This window comes from Rhinoderma darwinii, chromosome 1, assembly GCF_050947455.1.
Source record: "Rhinoderma darwinii isolate aRhiDar2 chromosome 1, aRhiDar2.hap1, whole genome shotgun sequence".
In the NCBI taxonomy this organism is placed as follows: Eukaryota; Metazoa; Chordata; class Amphibia; order Anura; family Rhinodermatidae; genus Rhinoderma; species Rhinoderma darwinii.
Window position 1 is genome coordinate 640,736,212 of NC_134687.1, and position 16,578 is coordinate 640,752,789.

The 16,578-nt window shown below is 42.9% G+C and overlaps 4 non-coding genes across 4 annotated transcripts; all 4 read right to left on the reverse strand.

Moving 5' to 3' along the window:
* Positions 1–6,215: 6,215 nt before the first annotated feature.
* TRNAS-UGA (transfer RNA serine (anticodon UGA)) lies at positions 6,216–6,297 on the reverse strand. The gene has a single exon. It is a non-coding gene; the product is annotated as a tRNA-Ser (tRNA).
* A 1,228-nt stretch (positions 6,298–7,525) lies between these two features.
* Positions 7,526–7,607, reverse strand: TRNAS-UGA (transfer RNA serine (anticodon UGA)). Its single transcript has one exon. It is a non-coding gene; the product is annotated as a tRNA-Ser (tRNA).
* A 3,845-nt stretch (positions 7,608–11,452) lies between these two features.
* Positions 11,453–11,534, reverse strand: TRNAS-UGA (transfer RNA serine (anticodon UGA)). Its single transcript has one exon. It is a non-coding gene; the product is annotated as a tRNA-Ser (tRNA).
* A 3,846-nt stretch (positions 11,535–15,380) lies between these two features.
* Positions 15,381–15,462, reverse strand: TRNAS-UGA (transfer RNA serine (anticodon UGA)). Its single transcript has one exon. It is a non-coding gene; the product is annotated as a tRNA-Ser (tRNA).
* Between the last annotated feature and the right edge of the window lie 1,116 nt (positions 15,463–16,578).

The window sequence follows — 16,578 nt, forward strand, 5'->3', positions numbered from 1 at the left end:
TAGACGCCAGGACTTGAACCTGCGCGGGGAGACCACAATGGATATCTAGTTCATCGCCTTAACCACTCGGCCATGACTACAGATAAAGAACTGTGCCACAAGACCCTACTGAGCTCAGTAAGTTTATCATTGGAATCGCAGTCCAATCATCTTGCAAGGGAGAAATGAATTTTCTGAGGACGTTTTTTAATACCTGGTTTATTAATTTAAAAGTTATGAGCTTTTTTTCTAAATATGGAAAGGAGCCTTTATTAGACAACTGGGAGGCAACACCAGCGATTCTCCTGAGGTGGAGCCATCTCACAGCCTCTGACACTGTCCAATCGGCATGAAGTTGCTTCACAGTGTAAATGACTAAAGCTGGAGGGAAGAGGGATCAATTCAAACAGCCATATCTCGGTCTGGGGACGACCTAGAACAGTGGTTCTGGTGGCATATGAAAGAGGAGATTCTAGTCTTTCATATGACACCAGGATCGCAGTTCTAGCTGTGCGAGAACCCGAGGTATCGTCAGTTAAACACACAAGTGGTTATAGAAGCTGTATTCTATATGATCACGTTGTGTTTTGTTGGGACGGGAAGGGGTAGAATGTATGGTGGTTGGACATGGTCATACAGAAAACATTGCACTGCCCAGAGTGAAAAGAAAGACTCACCTCCTATTTGGCAATTAGAGCCACATTAGCATATTTAGAAAAATGATCATAACTTTGCAAAAGATACAAGTTTTTTTAAATAAACAAACCACACTGTAATTATCAGCAGCAAAGCACCTTTTAGATTAGTTAGGAAATAGGGAATTAATAAACTGGTGACAGAGACTCTTTAAATGTAGGGTCCGGCATCTGATTAGTGACAGAGCAGTGGAGTATGGCATAATCGCGATATGGCTGCAATTAAACTTTTTTGTTACCTAGCGCAAGCATATTACCTTATTTTTATCGCTTCATGAAGGCAGAAAATTCAAGACGTAGTCAGCAGAGTTTGAACCTGCGCGGGGAGACCCCAATTGATTTCAAGTCCATCGCCTTAACCACTCGGCCACGACTACAGATAAAGAACTGTGCCACAAGACCCTGCTGAGCTCAGTAAGTTTATCATTGGAAGCGCAGCGGTTGCTGCTGTCGAAACTAAAGGCATAAAAAGACAGCCAGACTTTGGGTGCTTACAAAACAGCCAGACTTTGTCTCCAGGACAAAAGTAAGGAGGAATTCTGCATCTTTCATCTGCGTTTGTCTTGAAGCGACTTTCAGCTTTGACAATAGCCTCCTTTGCCTCCTTTTAAATGCGCAGGAAGTCAGCACAGGACAGATTAGCTGCTGGGACCTCAGATAAAGTTGGGACTGGTAGAGCAACTTTCGGATGTTGCCAATAGACCAGAAAGAAAGGAGAAGATTGCGTCGATTCCCCAGTATAATTCTTATAGGCAAATTCTGGCCACGGAAGGAGATTAGTCCAATCATCTTGCAAGGGAGAAATGAATTTTCTGAGGACGTTTTCTAATACCTGTTTTATTAAAAGTTATGAGCTTTTTTTCTAAATATGGAAAGGAGCCTTTATTAGACAACTGGGAGGCAACACCAGCGATTCTCCTGAGGTGGAGCCATCTCACAGCCTCTGACACTGTCCAATCGGCATGAAGTTGCTTCACAGTGTAAATGACTAAAGCTGGAGGGAAGGGGGATCAATTCAAACAGCCATATCTCGGTCTGGGGACGACCTAGAACAGTGGTTCTGGTGGCATATGAAAGAGGAGATTCTAGTCTTTCATATGACACCAGGATCGCAGTTCTAGCTGTGCGAAAACCCGAGATATCGTCAGTTAAACACACAAGTGGTTATAGAAGCTGTATTTTATATGATCATGTTGTGTTTTGCTGGAACGGGAAGGGGGAGAAGCTGTATTGTGGTTGGACAGCGTCATACAGAAAACATTGCACTGCCCAGAGTGAAAAGAAAGAGTCACCTCCTATTTGGCAATTAGAGCCACATTAGCATATTTAGAAAAATGATCATAACTTTGCAAAAGATACAAGTTTTTTTAAATAAACAAACCACACTGTAATTATCAGCAGCAAAGCGCCTTTTAGATTAGTTAAGAAATAGGGAATTAATAAACTGGTGACAGAGACTCTTTAAATGTAGGGTCCGGCATCTGATTAGTGACAGAGCAGTGGAGTATGGCATAATCGCGATATGACTGCAATTAAACCTTATTGTTACCTAGCGCAAGCCTATTACCTTATTTTTATCGCTTCATGGAGGCAGAAAATTCAAGACGTAGTCGGCAGGATTTGAACGTGCGCGGGGAGACCCCAACGGATTTCAAGTCCATCGCCTTAACCACTCGGCCACGACTATAGATAAAGAACTGCGCCACAAGACCCTGCTGAGCTCAGTAAGTTTATCATTGGAAGCGCAGCGGTTGCTGCTGTCGAAACTAAAGGCATAAAAAGACAGCCAGACTTTGGGTGCTTACAAAACAGCCAGACTTTGTCTCCAGGACAAAAGTAAGGAGGAATTCTGCATCTTTCATCTGCGTTTGTCTTGAAGCGACTTTCAGCTTTGACAATAGCCTCCTTTGCCTCCTTTTAAATGCGCAGGAAGTCAGCACGGGACAGATTAGCTGCTGGGACCTCAGATAAAGTTGGGACTGGTAGAGCAACTTTCGGATGTTGCCAATAGACCAGAAAGAAAGGAGAAGATTGCGTCGATTCCCCAGTATAATTCTTATAGGCAAATTCTGGCCACGGAAGGAGATTAGTCCAATCATCTTGCAAGGGAGAAATGAATTTTCTGAGGACGTTTTCTAATACCTGTTTTATTAAAAGTTATGAGCTTTTTTTCTAAATATGGAAAGGAGCCTTTATTAGACAACTGGGAGGCAACACCAGCGATTCTCCTGAGGTGGAGCCATCTCACAGCCTCTGACACTGTCCAATCGGCATGAAGTTGCTTCACAGTGTAAATGACTAAAGCTGGAGGGAAGGGGGATCAATTCAAACAGCCATATCTCGGTCTGGGGACGACCTAGAACAGTGGTTCTTGTGGCATATGAAAGAGGAGATTCTAGTCTTTCATATGACACCAGGATCGCAGTTCTAGCTGTGCGAGAACCCGAGATATCGCAGTTAAACACACAAGTGGTTATAGAAGCTGTATTCTATATGATCACGTTGTGTTTTGTTGGGACGGGAAGGGGTAGAATGTATGGTGGTTGGACATGGTCATACAGAAAACATTGCACTGCCCAGAGTGAAAAGAAAGAGTCACCTCCTATTTGGCAATTAGAGCCACATTAGCATATTTAGAAAAATGATCATAACTTTGCAAAAGATACAAGTTTTTTTAAATAAACAAACCACACTGTAATTATCAGCAGCAAAGCGCCTTTTAGATTAGTTAGGAAATACGGAATTAATAAACTGGTGACAGAGACTCTTTAAATGTAGGGTCCGGCATCTGATTAGTGACAGAGCAGTGGAGTACGGCATAATCACGATATGACTGCAATTAAACTTTTTTGTTACCTAGCGCAAGCATTTTACCTTATTTTTATCGCTTCATGCAGGCAGAAAATTCAAGACGTAGTCAGCAGAGTTTGAACCTGCGCGGGGAGACCCCAATAGATTTCAAGTCCATCGCCTTAACTACTCGGCCACGACTACAGATAAAGAACTGTGCCACAAGACCCTGCTGAGCTCAGTAAGTTTATCATTGGAAGCGCAGCGGTTGCTGCTGTCGAAACTAAAGGCATAAAAAGACAGCCAGACTTTGGGTGCTTAGAAAACAGCCAGACTTTGTCTCCAGGACAAAAGTAAGGAGGAATTCTGCATCTTTCATCTGCGTTTGTCTTGAAGCAACTTTCAGCTTTGACAATAGCCTCCTTTGCCTCCTTTTAAATGCGCAGGAATTCAGCACAGGACAGATTAGCTGCTGGGACCTCAGATAAAGTTGGGACTGGTAGAGCAACTTTCGGATGTTGCCAATAGACCAGAAAGAAAGGAGAAGATTGCGTCGATTCCCCAGTATAATTCTTATAGGCAAATTCTGGCCACGGAAGGAGATTAGTCCAATCATCTTGCAAGGGAGAAATGAATTTTCTGAGGACGTTTTCTAATACCTGGTTTATTAATTTAAAAGTTATGAGCTTTTTTTCTAAATATGGAAAGGAGCCTTTATTAGACAACTGGGAGGGAGGTAACACCAGCGATTCTCCTGAGGTGGAGCTATCTCACAGCCTCTGACACTGTCCAATCGGCATGAAGTTGCTTCACAGTATAAATGAGTAAAGCTGGAGGGAAGGGGGATCAATTCAAACAGCCATATCTCGGTCTGGGGACGACCTTGAACAGTGGTTCTGGTGGCATATGAAAGAGGAGATTCTAGTCTTTCATATGACACCAGGATCGCAGTTCTAGCTGTGCGACAACCCGAGATATCGTCAGTTAAACACACAAGTGGTTATAGAAGCTGTATTTTATATGATCATGTTGTGTTTTGCTGGGTCGGGAAGGGGGAGAAGCTGTATGGTGGTTGGACAGCGTCATACAGAAAACATTGCACTGCCCAGAGTAAAAAGAAAGAGTCACCTCCTATTTGGCAATTAGAGCCACATTAGCATATTTAGAAAAATGATCATAACTTTGCAAAAGATACAAGTTTTTTTAAATAAACAAACCACACTGTAATTATCAGCAGCAAAGCGCCTTTTAGATTAGTTAGGAAATAGGGAATTAATAAACTGGTGACAGAGACTCTTAAAATGTAGGGTCCGGCATCTGATTAGTGACAGAGCAGTGGAGTATGGCATAATCGCGATATGACTGCAATAAAACTTTTTTGTTACCTAGCGCAAGCATATTACCTTATTTTTATCGCTTCATGGAGGCAGAAAATTCAAGACGTAGTCGGCAGGATTTGAACCTCCACGGGGAGACCCCAATGGATTTCAAGTCCATCGCCTTAACCACTCGGCCACAACTACAGATAAAGAACTGTGCCACAAGACCCTGCTGAGCTCAGTAAGTTTATCATTGGAAGCGCAGCGGTTGCTGCTGTCGAAACTAAAGGCATAAAAAGACAGCCAGACTTTGGGTGCTTACAAAACAGCCAGACTTTGTCTCCAGGACAAAAGTAAGGAGGAATTCTGCATCTTTCGTCTGCGTTTGTCTTGAAGCGACTTTCAGCTTTGACAATAGCCTCCTTTGCCTCCTTTTAAATGCGCAGGAAGTCAGCACGGGACAGATTAGCTGCTGGGACCTAAGATAAAGTTGGGACTGGTAGAGCAACTTTCGGATGTTGCCAATAGACCAGAAAGAAAGGAGAAGATTGCGTCGATTCCCCAGTATAATTCTTATAGGCAAATTCTGGCCACGGAAGGAGATTAGTCCAATCATCTTGCAAGGGAGAAATGAATTTTCTGAGGACGTTTTCTAATACCTGGTTTATTAAAAGTTATGAGCTTTTTTTCTAAATATGGAAAGGAGCCTTTATTAGACAACTGGGAGGCAACACCAGCGATTCTCCTGAGGTGGAGCCATCTCACAGCCTCTGACACTGTCCAATCGGCATGAAGTTGCTTCACAGTATAAATGAGTAAAGCTGGAGGGAAGGGGGATCAATTCAAACAGCCATATCTCGGTCTGGGGACGACCTTGAACAGTGGTTCTGGTGGCATATGAAAGAGGAGATTCTAGTCTTTCATATGACACCAGGATCGCAGTTCTAGCTGTGCGACAACCCGAGATATCATCAGTTAAACACACAAGTGGTTATAGAAGCTGTATTTTATATGATCATGTTGTGTTTTGCTGGGTCGGGAAGGGGGAGAAGCTGTATGGTGGTTGGACAGCGTCATACAGAAAACATTGCACTGCCCAGAGTGAAAAGAAAGAGTCACCTCCTATTTGGCAATTAGAGCCACATTAGCATATTTAGAAAAATGATCATAACTTTGCAAAAGATACAAGTTTTTTTAAATAAACAAACCACACTGTAATTATCAGCAGCAAAGCGCCTTTTAGATTAGTTAGGAAATAGGGAATTAATAAACTGGTGACAGAGACTCTTAAAATGTAGGGTCCGGCATCTGATTAGTGACAGAGCAGTGGAGTATGGCATAATCGGGATATGACTGCAATTAAACTTTTTTGTTACCTAGCGCAAGCATATTACCTTATTTTTATCGCTTCATGGAGGCAGAAAATTCAAGACGTAGTCAGCAGGATTTGAACCTGCGCGGGGAGACCCCAATGGATTTCAAGTCCATCGCCTTAACCACTCGGCCACAACTACAGATAAAGAACTGTGCCACAAGACCCTGCTGAGCTCAGTAAGTTTATCATTGGAAGCGCAGCGGTTGCTGCTGTCGAAACTAAAGGCATAAAAAGACAGCCAGACTTTGGGTGCTTACAAAACAGCCAGACTTTGTCTCCAGGACAAAAGTAAGGAGGAATTCTGCATCTTTCGTCTGCGTTTGTCTTGAAGCGACTTTCAGCTTTGACAATAGCCTCCTTTGCCTCCTTTTAAATGCGCAGGAAGTCAGCACGGGACAGATTAGCTGCTGGGACCTAAGATAAAGTTGGGACTGGTAGAGCAACTTTCGGATGTTGCCAATAGACCAGAAAGAAAGGAGAAGATTGCGTCGATTCCCCAGTATAATTCTTATAGGCAAATTCTGGCCACGGAAGGAGATTAGTCCAATCATCTTGCAAGGGAGAAATGAATTTTCTGAGGACGTTTTCTAATACCTGGTTTATTAAAAGTTATGAGCTTTTTTTCTAAATATGGAAAGGAGCCTTTATTAGACAACTGGGAGGCAACACCAGCGATTCTCCTGAGGTGGAGCCATCTCACAGCCTCTGACACTGTCCAATCGGCATGAAGTTGCTTCACAGTATAAATGAGTAAAGCTGGAGGGAAGGGGGATCAATTCAAACAGCCATATCTCGGTCTGGGGACGACCTTGAACAGTGGTTCTGGTGGCATATGAAAGAGGAGATTCTAGTCTTTCATATGACACCAGGATCGCAGTTCTAGCTGTGCGACAACCCGAGATATCATCAGTTAAACACACAAGTGGTTATAGAAGCTGTATTTTATATGATCATGTTGTGTTTTGCTGGGTCGGGAAGGGGGAGAAGCTGTATGGTGGTTGGACAGCGTCATACAGAAAACATTGCACTGCCCAGAGTGAAAAGAAAGAGTCACCTCCTATTTGGCAATTAGAGCCACATTAGCATATTTAGAAAAATGATCATAACTTTGCAAAAGATACAAGTTTTTTTAAATAAACAAACCACACTGTAATTATCAGCAGCAAAGCGCCTTTTAGATTAGTTAGGAAATAGGGAATTAATAAACTGGTGACAGAGACTCTTAAAATGTAGGGTCCGGCATCTGATTAGTGACAGAGCAGTGGAGTATGGCATAATCGCGATATGACTGCAATTAAACTTTTTTGTTACCTAGCGCAAGCATATTACCTTATTTTTATCGCTTCATGGAGGCAGAAAATTCAAGACGTAGTCAGCAGGATTTGAACCTGCGCGGGGAGACCCCAATGGATTTCAAGTCCATCGCCTTAACCACTCGGCCACGACTACAGATAAAGAACTGTGCCACAAGACCCTGCTGAGCTCAGTAAGTTTATCATTGGAAGCGCAGCGGTTGCTGCTGTCGAAACTAAAGGCATAAAAAGACAGCCAGACTTTGGGTGCTAACAAAACAGCCAGACTTTGTCTACAGGACAAAAGTAAGGAGGAATTCTGCATCTTTTGTCTGCGTTTGTCTTGAAGCGACTTTCAGCTTTGACAATAGCCTCCTTTGCCTCCTTTTAAATGCGCAGGAAGTCAGCACGGGACAGATTAGCTGCTGGGACCTCAGATAAAGTTGGGACTGGTAGAGCAACTTTCGGATGTTGCCAATAGACCAGAAAGAAAGGAGAAGATTGCGTCGATTCCCCAGTATAATTCTTATAGGCAAATTCTGGCCACGGAAGGAGATTAGTCCAATCATCTTGCAAGGGAGAAATGAATTTTCTGAGGACGTTTTCTAATACCTGGTTTATTAAAAGTTATGAGCTTTTTTTCTAAATATGGAAAGGAGCCTTTATTAGACAACTGGGAGGCAACACCAGCGATTCTCCTGAGGTGGAGCCATCTCACAGCCTCTGACAATGTCCAATCGGCATGAAGTTGCTTCACAGTATAAATGAGTAAAGCTGGAGGGAAGGGGGATCAATTCAAACAGCCATATCTCGGTCTGGGGACGACCTTGAACAGTGGTTCTGGTGGCATATGAAAGAGGAGATTCTAGTCTTTCATATGACACCAGGATCGCAGTTCTAGCTGTGCGACAACCCGAGATATCATCAGTTAAACACACAAGTGGTTATAGAAGCTGTATTTTATATGATCATGTTGTGTTTTGCTGGGTCGGGAAGGGGGAGAAGCTGTATGGTGGTTGGACAGCGTCATACAGAAAACATTGCACTGCCCAGAGTGAAAAGAAAGAGTCACCTCCTATTTGGCAATTAGAGCCACATTAGCATATTTAGAAAAATGATCATAACTTTGCAAAAGATACAAGTTTTTTTAAATAAACAAACCACACTGTAATTATCAGAAGCAAAGCACCTTTTAGATTAGTTAGGAAATAGGGAATTAATAAACTGGTGACAGAGACTCTTTAAATATAGGGTCCGGCATCTGATTAGTGACAGAGCAGTGGAGTATGGCATAATCGCAATATGACGGCAATTAAACTTTTTTGTTACCTAGCGCAAGCATATTACCTTATTTTTATCGCTTCATGGAGGTAGAAAATTCAAGACGTAGTCGGCAGGATTTGAACCTGCGCGGGGAGACCCCAATGGATTTCAAGTCAATCGCCTTAACCACTCAGCCACGACTACAGATAAAGAACTGTGCCACAAGACCCTGCTGAGCTCAGTAAGTTTATCATTGGAAGCGCAGCGGTTGCTGCTGTCGAAACTAAAGGCATAAAAAGACAGCCAGACTTTGGGTGCTTACAAAACAGCCAGACTTTGTCTCAAGGACAAAAGTAAGGAGGAATTCTGCATCTTTCGTCTGCGTTTGTCTTGAAGCGACTTTCAGCTTGACAATAGCCTCCTTTGCCTCCTTTTAAATGCGCAGGAAGTCAGCACGGGACAGATTAGCTGCTGGGACCTCAGATAAAGTTGGGACTGGTAGAGCAACTTTCGGATGTTGCCAATAGACCAGAAAGAAAGGAGAAGATTGCGTCGATTCCCCAGTATAATTCTTATAGGCAAATTCTGGCCACGGAAGGAGATTAGTCCAATCATCTTGCAAGGGAGAAATGAATTTTCTGAGGACGTTTTCTAATACCTGGTTTATTAAAAGTTATGAGCTTTTTTTCTAAATATGGAAAGGAGCCTTTATTAGACAACTGGGAGGCAACACCAGCGATTCTCCTGAGGTGGAGCCATCTCACAGCCTCTGACACTGTCCAATCGGCATGAAGTTGCTTCACAGTGTAAATGACTAAAGCTGGAGGGAAGGGGGATCAATTCAAACAGCCATATCTCGGTCTGGGGACGACCTAAAACAGTGGTTCTGGTGGCATATGAAAGAGGAGATTCTAGTCTTTCATATGACACCAGGATCGCAGTTCTAGCTGTGCGACAACCCGAGATATCATCAGTTAAACACACAAGTGGTTATAGAAGCTGTATTTTATATGATCATGTTGTGTTTTGCTGGGTCGGGAAGGGGGAGAAGCTGTATGGTGGTTGGACAGCGTCATACAGAAAACATTGCACTGCCCAGAGTGAAAAGAAAGAGTCACCTCCTATTTGGCAATTAGAGCCACATTAGCATATTTAGAAAAATGATCATAACTTTGCAAAAGATACAAGTTTTTTTAAATAAACAAACCACACTGTAATTATCAGCAGCAAAGCGCCTTTTAGATTAGTTAGGAAATAGGGAATTAATAAACTGGTGACAGAGACTCTTAAAATGTAGGGTCCGGCATCTGATTAGTGACAGAGCAGTGGAGTATGGCATAATCGCGATATGACTGCAATTAAACTTTTTTGTTACCTAGCGCAAGCATATTACCTTATTTTTATCGCTTCATGGAGGTAGAAAATTCAAGACGTAGTCGGCAGGATTTGAACCTGCGCGGGGAGCCCCAATGGATTTCAAGTCAATCGCCTTAACCACTCAGCCACGACTACAGATAAAGAACTGTGCCACAAGACCCTGCTGAGCTCAGTAAGTTTATCATTGGAAGCGCAGCGGTTGCTGCTGTCGAAACTAAAGGCATAAAAAGACAGCCAGACTTTGGGTGCTTACAAAACAGCCAGACTTTGTCTCAAGGACAAAAGTAAGGAGGAATTCTGCATCTTTCGTCTGCGTTTGTCTTGAAGCGACTTTCAGCTTGACAATAGCCTCCTTTGCCTCCTTTTAAATGCGCAGGAAGTCAGCACGGGACAGATTAGCTGCTGGGACCTCAGATAAAGTTGGGACTGGTAGAGCAACTTTCGGATGTTGCCAATAGACCAGAAAGAAAGGAGAAGATTGCGTCGATTCCCCAGTATAATTCTTATAGGCAAATTCTGGCCACGGAAGGAGATTAGTCCAATCATCTTGCAAGGGAGAAATGAATTTTCTGAGGACGTTTTCTAATACCTGGTTTATTAAAAGTTATGAGCTTTTTTTCTAAATATGGAAAGGAGCCTTTATTAGACAACTGGGAGGCAACACCAGCGATTCTCCTGAGGTGGAGCCATCTCACAGCCTCTGACACTGTCCAATCGGCATGAAGTTGCTTCACAGTGTAAATGACTAAAGCTGGAGGGAAGGGGGATCAATTCAAACAGCCATATCTCGGTCTGGGGACGACCTAAAACAGTGGTTCTGGTGGCATATGAAAGAGGAGATTCTAGTCTTTCATATGACACCAGGATCGCAGTTCTAGCTGTGCGACAACCCGAGATATCATCAGTTAAACACACAAGTGGTTATAGAAGCTGTATTTTATATGATCATGTTGTGTTTTGCTGGGTCGGGAAGGGGGAGAAGCTGTATGGTGGTTGGACAGCGTCATACAGAAAACATTGCACTGCCCAGAGTGAAAAGAAAGAGTCACCTCCTATTTGGCAATTAGAGCCACATTAGCATATTTAGAAAAATGATCATAACTTTGCAAAAGATACAAGTTTTTTTAAATAAACAAACCACACTGTAATTATCAGCAGCAAAGCGCCTTTTAGATTAGTTAGGAAATAGGGAATTAATAAACTGGTGACAGAGACTCTTAAAATGTAGGGTCCGGCATCTGATTAGTGACAGAGCAGTGGAGTATGGCATAATCGCGATATGACTGCAATTAAACTTTTTTGTTACCTAGCGCAAGCATATTACCTTATTTTTATCGCTTCATGGAGGCAGAAAATTCAAGACGTAGTCGGCAGGATTTGAACCTGCGCGGGGAGACCCCAATGGATTTCAAGTCCATCGCCTTAACCACTCGGCCACGACTACAGATAAAGAACTGTGCCACAAGACCCTGCTGAGCTCAGTAAGTTTATCATTGGAAGCGCAGCGGTTGCTGCTGTCGAAACTAAAGGCATAAAAAGACAGCCAGACTTTGGGTGCTAACAAAACAGCCAGACTTTGTCTACAGGACAAAAGTAAGGAGGAATTCTGCATCTTTTGTCTGCGTTTGTCTTGAAGCGACTTTCAGCTTTGACAATAGCCTCCTTTGCCTCCTTTTAAATGCGCAGGAAGTCAGCACGGGACAGATTAGCTGCTGGGACCTCAGATAAAGTTGGGACTGGTAGAGCAACTTTCGGATGTTGCCAATAGACCAGAAAGAAAGGAGAAGATTGCGTCGATTCCCCAGTATAATTCTTATAGGCAAATTCTGGCCACGGAAGGAGATTAGTCCAATCATCTTGCAAGGGAGAAATGAATTTTCTGAGGACGTTTTCTAATACCTGGTTTATTAAAAGTTATGAGCTTTTTTTCTAAATATGGAAAGGAGCCTTTATTAGACAACTGGGAGGCAACACCAGCGATTCTCCTGAGGTGGAGCCATCTCACAGCCTCTGACAATGTCCAATCGGCATGAAGTTGCTTCACAGTATAAATGAGTAAAGCTGGAGGGAAGGGGGATCAATTCAAACAGCCATATCTCGGTCTGGGGACGACCTTGAACAGTGGTTCTGGTGGCATATGAAAGAGGAGATTCTAGTCTTTCATATGACACCAGGATCGCAGTTCTAGCTGTGCGACAACCCGAGATATCATCAGTTAAACACACAAGTGGTTATAGAAGCTGTATTTTATATGATCATGTTGTGTTTTGCTGGGTCGGGAAGGGGGAGAAGCTGTATGGTGGTTGGACAGCGTCATACAGAAAACATTGCACTGCCCAGAGTGAAAAGAAAGAGTCACCTCCTATTTGGCAATTAGAGCCACATTAGCATATTTAGAAAAATGATCATAACTTTGCAAAAGATACAAGTTTTTTTAAATAAACAAACCACACTGTAATTATCAGAAGCAAAGCACCTTTTAGATTAGTTAGGAAATAGGGAATTAATAAACTGGTGACAGAGACTCTTTAAATATAGGGTCCGGCATCTGATTAGTGACAGAGCAGTGGAGTATGGCATAATCGCAATATGACTGCAATTAAACTTTTTTGTTACCTAGCGCAAGCATATTACCTTATTTTTATCGCTTCATGGAGGTAGAAAATTCAAGACGTAGTCGGCAGGATTTGAACCTGCGCGGGGAGACCCCAATGGATTTCAAGTCAATCGCCTTAACCACTCAGCCACGACTACAGATAAAGAACTGTGCCACAAGACCCTGCTGAGCTCAGTAAGTTTATCATTGGAAGCGCAGCGGTTGCTGCTGTCGAAACTAAAGGCATAAAAAGACAGCCAGACTTTGGGTGCTTACAAAACAGCCAGACTTTGTCTCAAGGACAAAAGTAAGGAGGAATTCTGCATCTTTCGTCTGCGTTTGTCTTGAAGCGACTTTCAGCTTGACAATAGCCTCCTTTGCCTCCTTTTAAATGCGCAGGAAGTCAGCACGGGACAGATTACCTGCTGGGACCTCAGATAAAGTTGGGACTGGTAGAGCAACTTTCGGATGTTGCCAATAGACCAGAAAGAAAGGAGAAGATTGCGTCGATTCCCCAGTATAATTCTTATAGGCAAATTCTGGCCACGGAAGGAGATTAGTCCAATCATCTTGCAAGGGAGAAATGAATTTTCTGAGGACGTTTTCTAATACCTGGTTTATTAAAAGTTATGAGCTTTTTTTCTAAATATGGAAAGGAGCCTTTATTAGACAACTGGGAGGCAACACCAGCGATTCTCCTGAGGTGGAGCCATCTCACAGCCTCTGACACTGTCCAATCGGCATGAAGTTGCTTCACAGTGTAAATGACTAAAGCTGGAGGGAAGGGGGATCAATTCAAACAGCCATATCTCGGTCTGGGGACGACCTAAAACAGTGGTTCTGGTGGCATATGAAAGAGGAGATTCTAGTCTTTCATATGACACCAGGATCGCAGTTCTAGCTGTGCGACAACCCGAGATATCATCAGTTAAACACACAAGTGGTTATAGAAGCTGTATTTTATATGATCATGTTGTGTTTTGCTGGGTCGGGAAGGGGGAGAAGCTGTATGGTGGTTGGACAGCGTCATACAGAAAACATTGCACTGCCCAGAGTGAAAAGAAAGAGTCACCTCCTATTTGGCAATTAGAGCCACATTAGCATATTTAGAAAAATGATCATAACTTTGCAAAAGATACAAGTTTTTTTAAATAAACAAACCACACTGTAATTATCAGCAGCAAAGCGCCTTTTAGATTAGTTAGGAAATAGGGAATTAATAAACTGGTGACAGAGACTCTTAAAATGTAGGGTCCGGCATCTGATTAGTGACAGAGCAGTGGAGTATGGCATAATCGCGATATGACTGCAATTAAACTTTTTTGTTACCTAGCGCAAGCATATTACCTTATTTTTATCGCTTCATGGAGGTAGAAAATTCAAGACGTAGTCGGCAGGATTTGAACCTGCGCGGGGAGACCCCAATGGATTTCAAGTCAATCGCCTTAACCACTCAGCCACGACTACAGATAAAGAACTGTGCCACAAGACCCTGCTGAGCTCAGTAAGTTTATCATTGGAAGCGCAGCGGTTGCTGCTGTCGAAACTAAAGGCATAAAAAGACAGCCAGACTTTGGGTGCTTACAAAACAGCCAGACTTTGTCTCAAGGACAAAAGTAAGGAGGAATTCTGCATCTTTCGTCTGCGTTTGTCTTGAAGCGACTTTCAGCTTGACAATAGCCTCCTTTGCCTCCTTTTAAATGCGCAGGAAGTCAGCACGGGACAGATTAGCTGCTGGGACCTCAGATAAAGTTGGGACTGGTAGAGCAACTTTCGGATGTTGCCAATAGACCAGAAAGAAAGGAGAAGATTGCGTCGATTCCCCAGTATAATTCTTATAGGCAAATTCTGGCCACGGAAGGAGATTAGTCCAATCATCTTGCAAGGGAGAAATGAATTTTCTGAGGACGTTTTCTAATACCTGGTTTATTAAAAGTTATGAGCTTTTTTTCTAAATATGGAAAGGAGCCTTTATTAGACAACTGGGAGGCAACACCAGCGATTCTCCTGAGGTGGAGCCATCTCACAGCCTCTGACACTGTCCAATCGGCATGAAGTTGCTTCACAGTGTAAATGACTAAAGCTGGAGGGAAGGGGGATCAATTCAAACAGCCATATCTCGGTCTGGGGACGACCTAAAACAGTGGTTCTGGTGGCATATGAAAGAGGAGATTCTAGTCTTTCATATGACACCAGGATCGCAGTTCTAGCTGTGCGACAACCCGAGATATCATCAGTTAAACACACAAGTGGTTATAGAAGCTGTATTTTATATGATCATGTTGTGTTTTGCTGGGTCGGGAAGGGGGAGAAGCTGTATGGTGGTTGGACAGCGTCATACAGAAAACATTGCACTGCCCAGAGTGAAAAGAAAGAGTCACCTCCTATTTGGCAATTAGAGCCACATTAGCATATTTAGAAAAATGATCATAACTTTGCAAAAGATACAAGTTTTTTTAAATAAACAAACCACACTGTAATTATCAGCAGCAAAGCGCCTTTTAGATTAGTTAGGAAATAGGGAATTAATAAACTGGTGACAGAGACTCTTAAAATGTAGGGTCCGGCATCTGATTAGTGACAGAGCAGTGGAGTATGACATAATCGCGATATGACTGCAATTAAACTTTTTTGTTACCTAGCGCAAGCATATTACCTTATTTTTATCGCTTCATGGAGGCAGAAAATTCAAGACGTAGTCGGCAGGATTTGAACCTGCGCGGGGAGACCCCAATGGATTTCAAGTCCATCGCCTTAACCACTCGGCCACGACTACAGATAAAGAACTGTGCCACAAGACCCTGCTGAGCTCAGTAAGTTTATCATTGGAAGCGCAGCGGTTGCTGCTGTCGAAACTAAAGGCATAAAAAGACAGCCAGACTTTGGGTGCTAACAAAACAGCCAGACTTTGTCTACAGGACAAAAGTAAGGAGGAATTCTGCATCTTTTGTCTGCGTTTGTCTTGAAGCGACTTTCAGCTTTGACAATAGCCTCCTTTGCCTCCTTTTAAATGCGCAGGAAGTCAGCACGGGACAGATTAGCTGCTGGGACCTCAGATAAAGTTGGGACTGGTAGAGCAACTTTCGGATGTTGCCAATAGACCAGAAAGAAAGGAGAAGATTGCGTCGATTCCCCAGTATAATTCTTATAGGCAAATTCTGGCCACGGAAGGAGATTAGTCCAATCATCTTGCAAGGGAGAAATGAATTTTCTGAGGACGTTTTCTAATACCTGGTTTATTAAAAGTTATGAGCTTTTTTTCTAAATATGGAAAGGAGCCTTTATTAGACAACTGGGAGGCAACACCAGCGATTCTCCTGAGGTGGAGCCATCTCACAGCCTCTGACAATGTCCAATCGGCATGAAGTTGCTTCACAGTATAAATGAGTAAAGCTGGAGGGAAGGGGGATCAATTCAAACAGCCATATCTCGGTCTGGGGACGACCTTGAACAGTGGTTCTGGTGGCATATGAAAGAGGAGATTCTAGTCTTTCATATGACACCAGGATCGCAGTTCTAGCTGTGCGACAACCCGAGATATCATCAGTTAAACACACAAGTGGTTATAGAAGCTGTATTTTATATGATCATGTTGTGTTTTGCTGGGTCGGGAAGGGGGAGAAGCTGTATGGTGGTTGGACAGCGTCATACAGAAAACATTGCACTGCCCAGAGTGAAAAGAAAGAGTCACCTCCTATTTGGCAATTAGAGCCACATTAGCATATTTAGAAAAATGATCATAACTTTGCAAAAGAAACAAGTTTTTTTAAATAAACAAACCACACTGTAATTATCAGCAGCAAAGCGCCTTTTAGATTAGTTAGGAAATAGGGAATTAATAAACTGGTGACAGAGACTCTTAAAATGTAGGGTCCGGCATCTGATTAGTGAC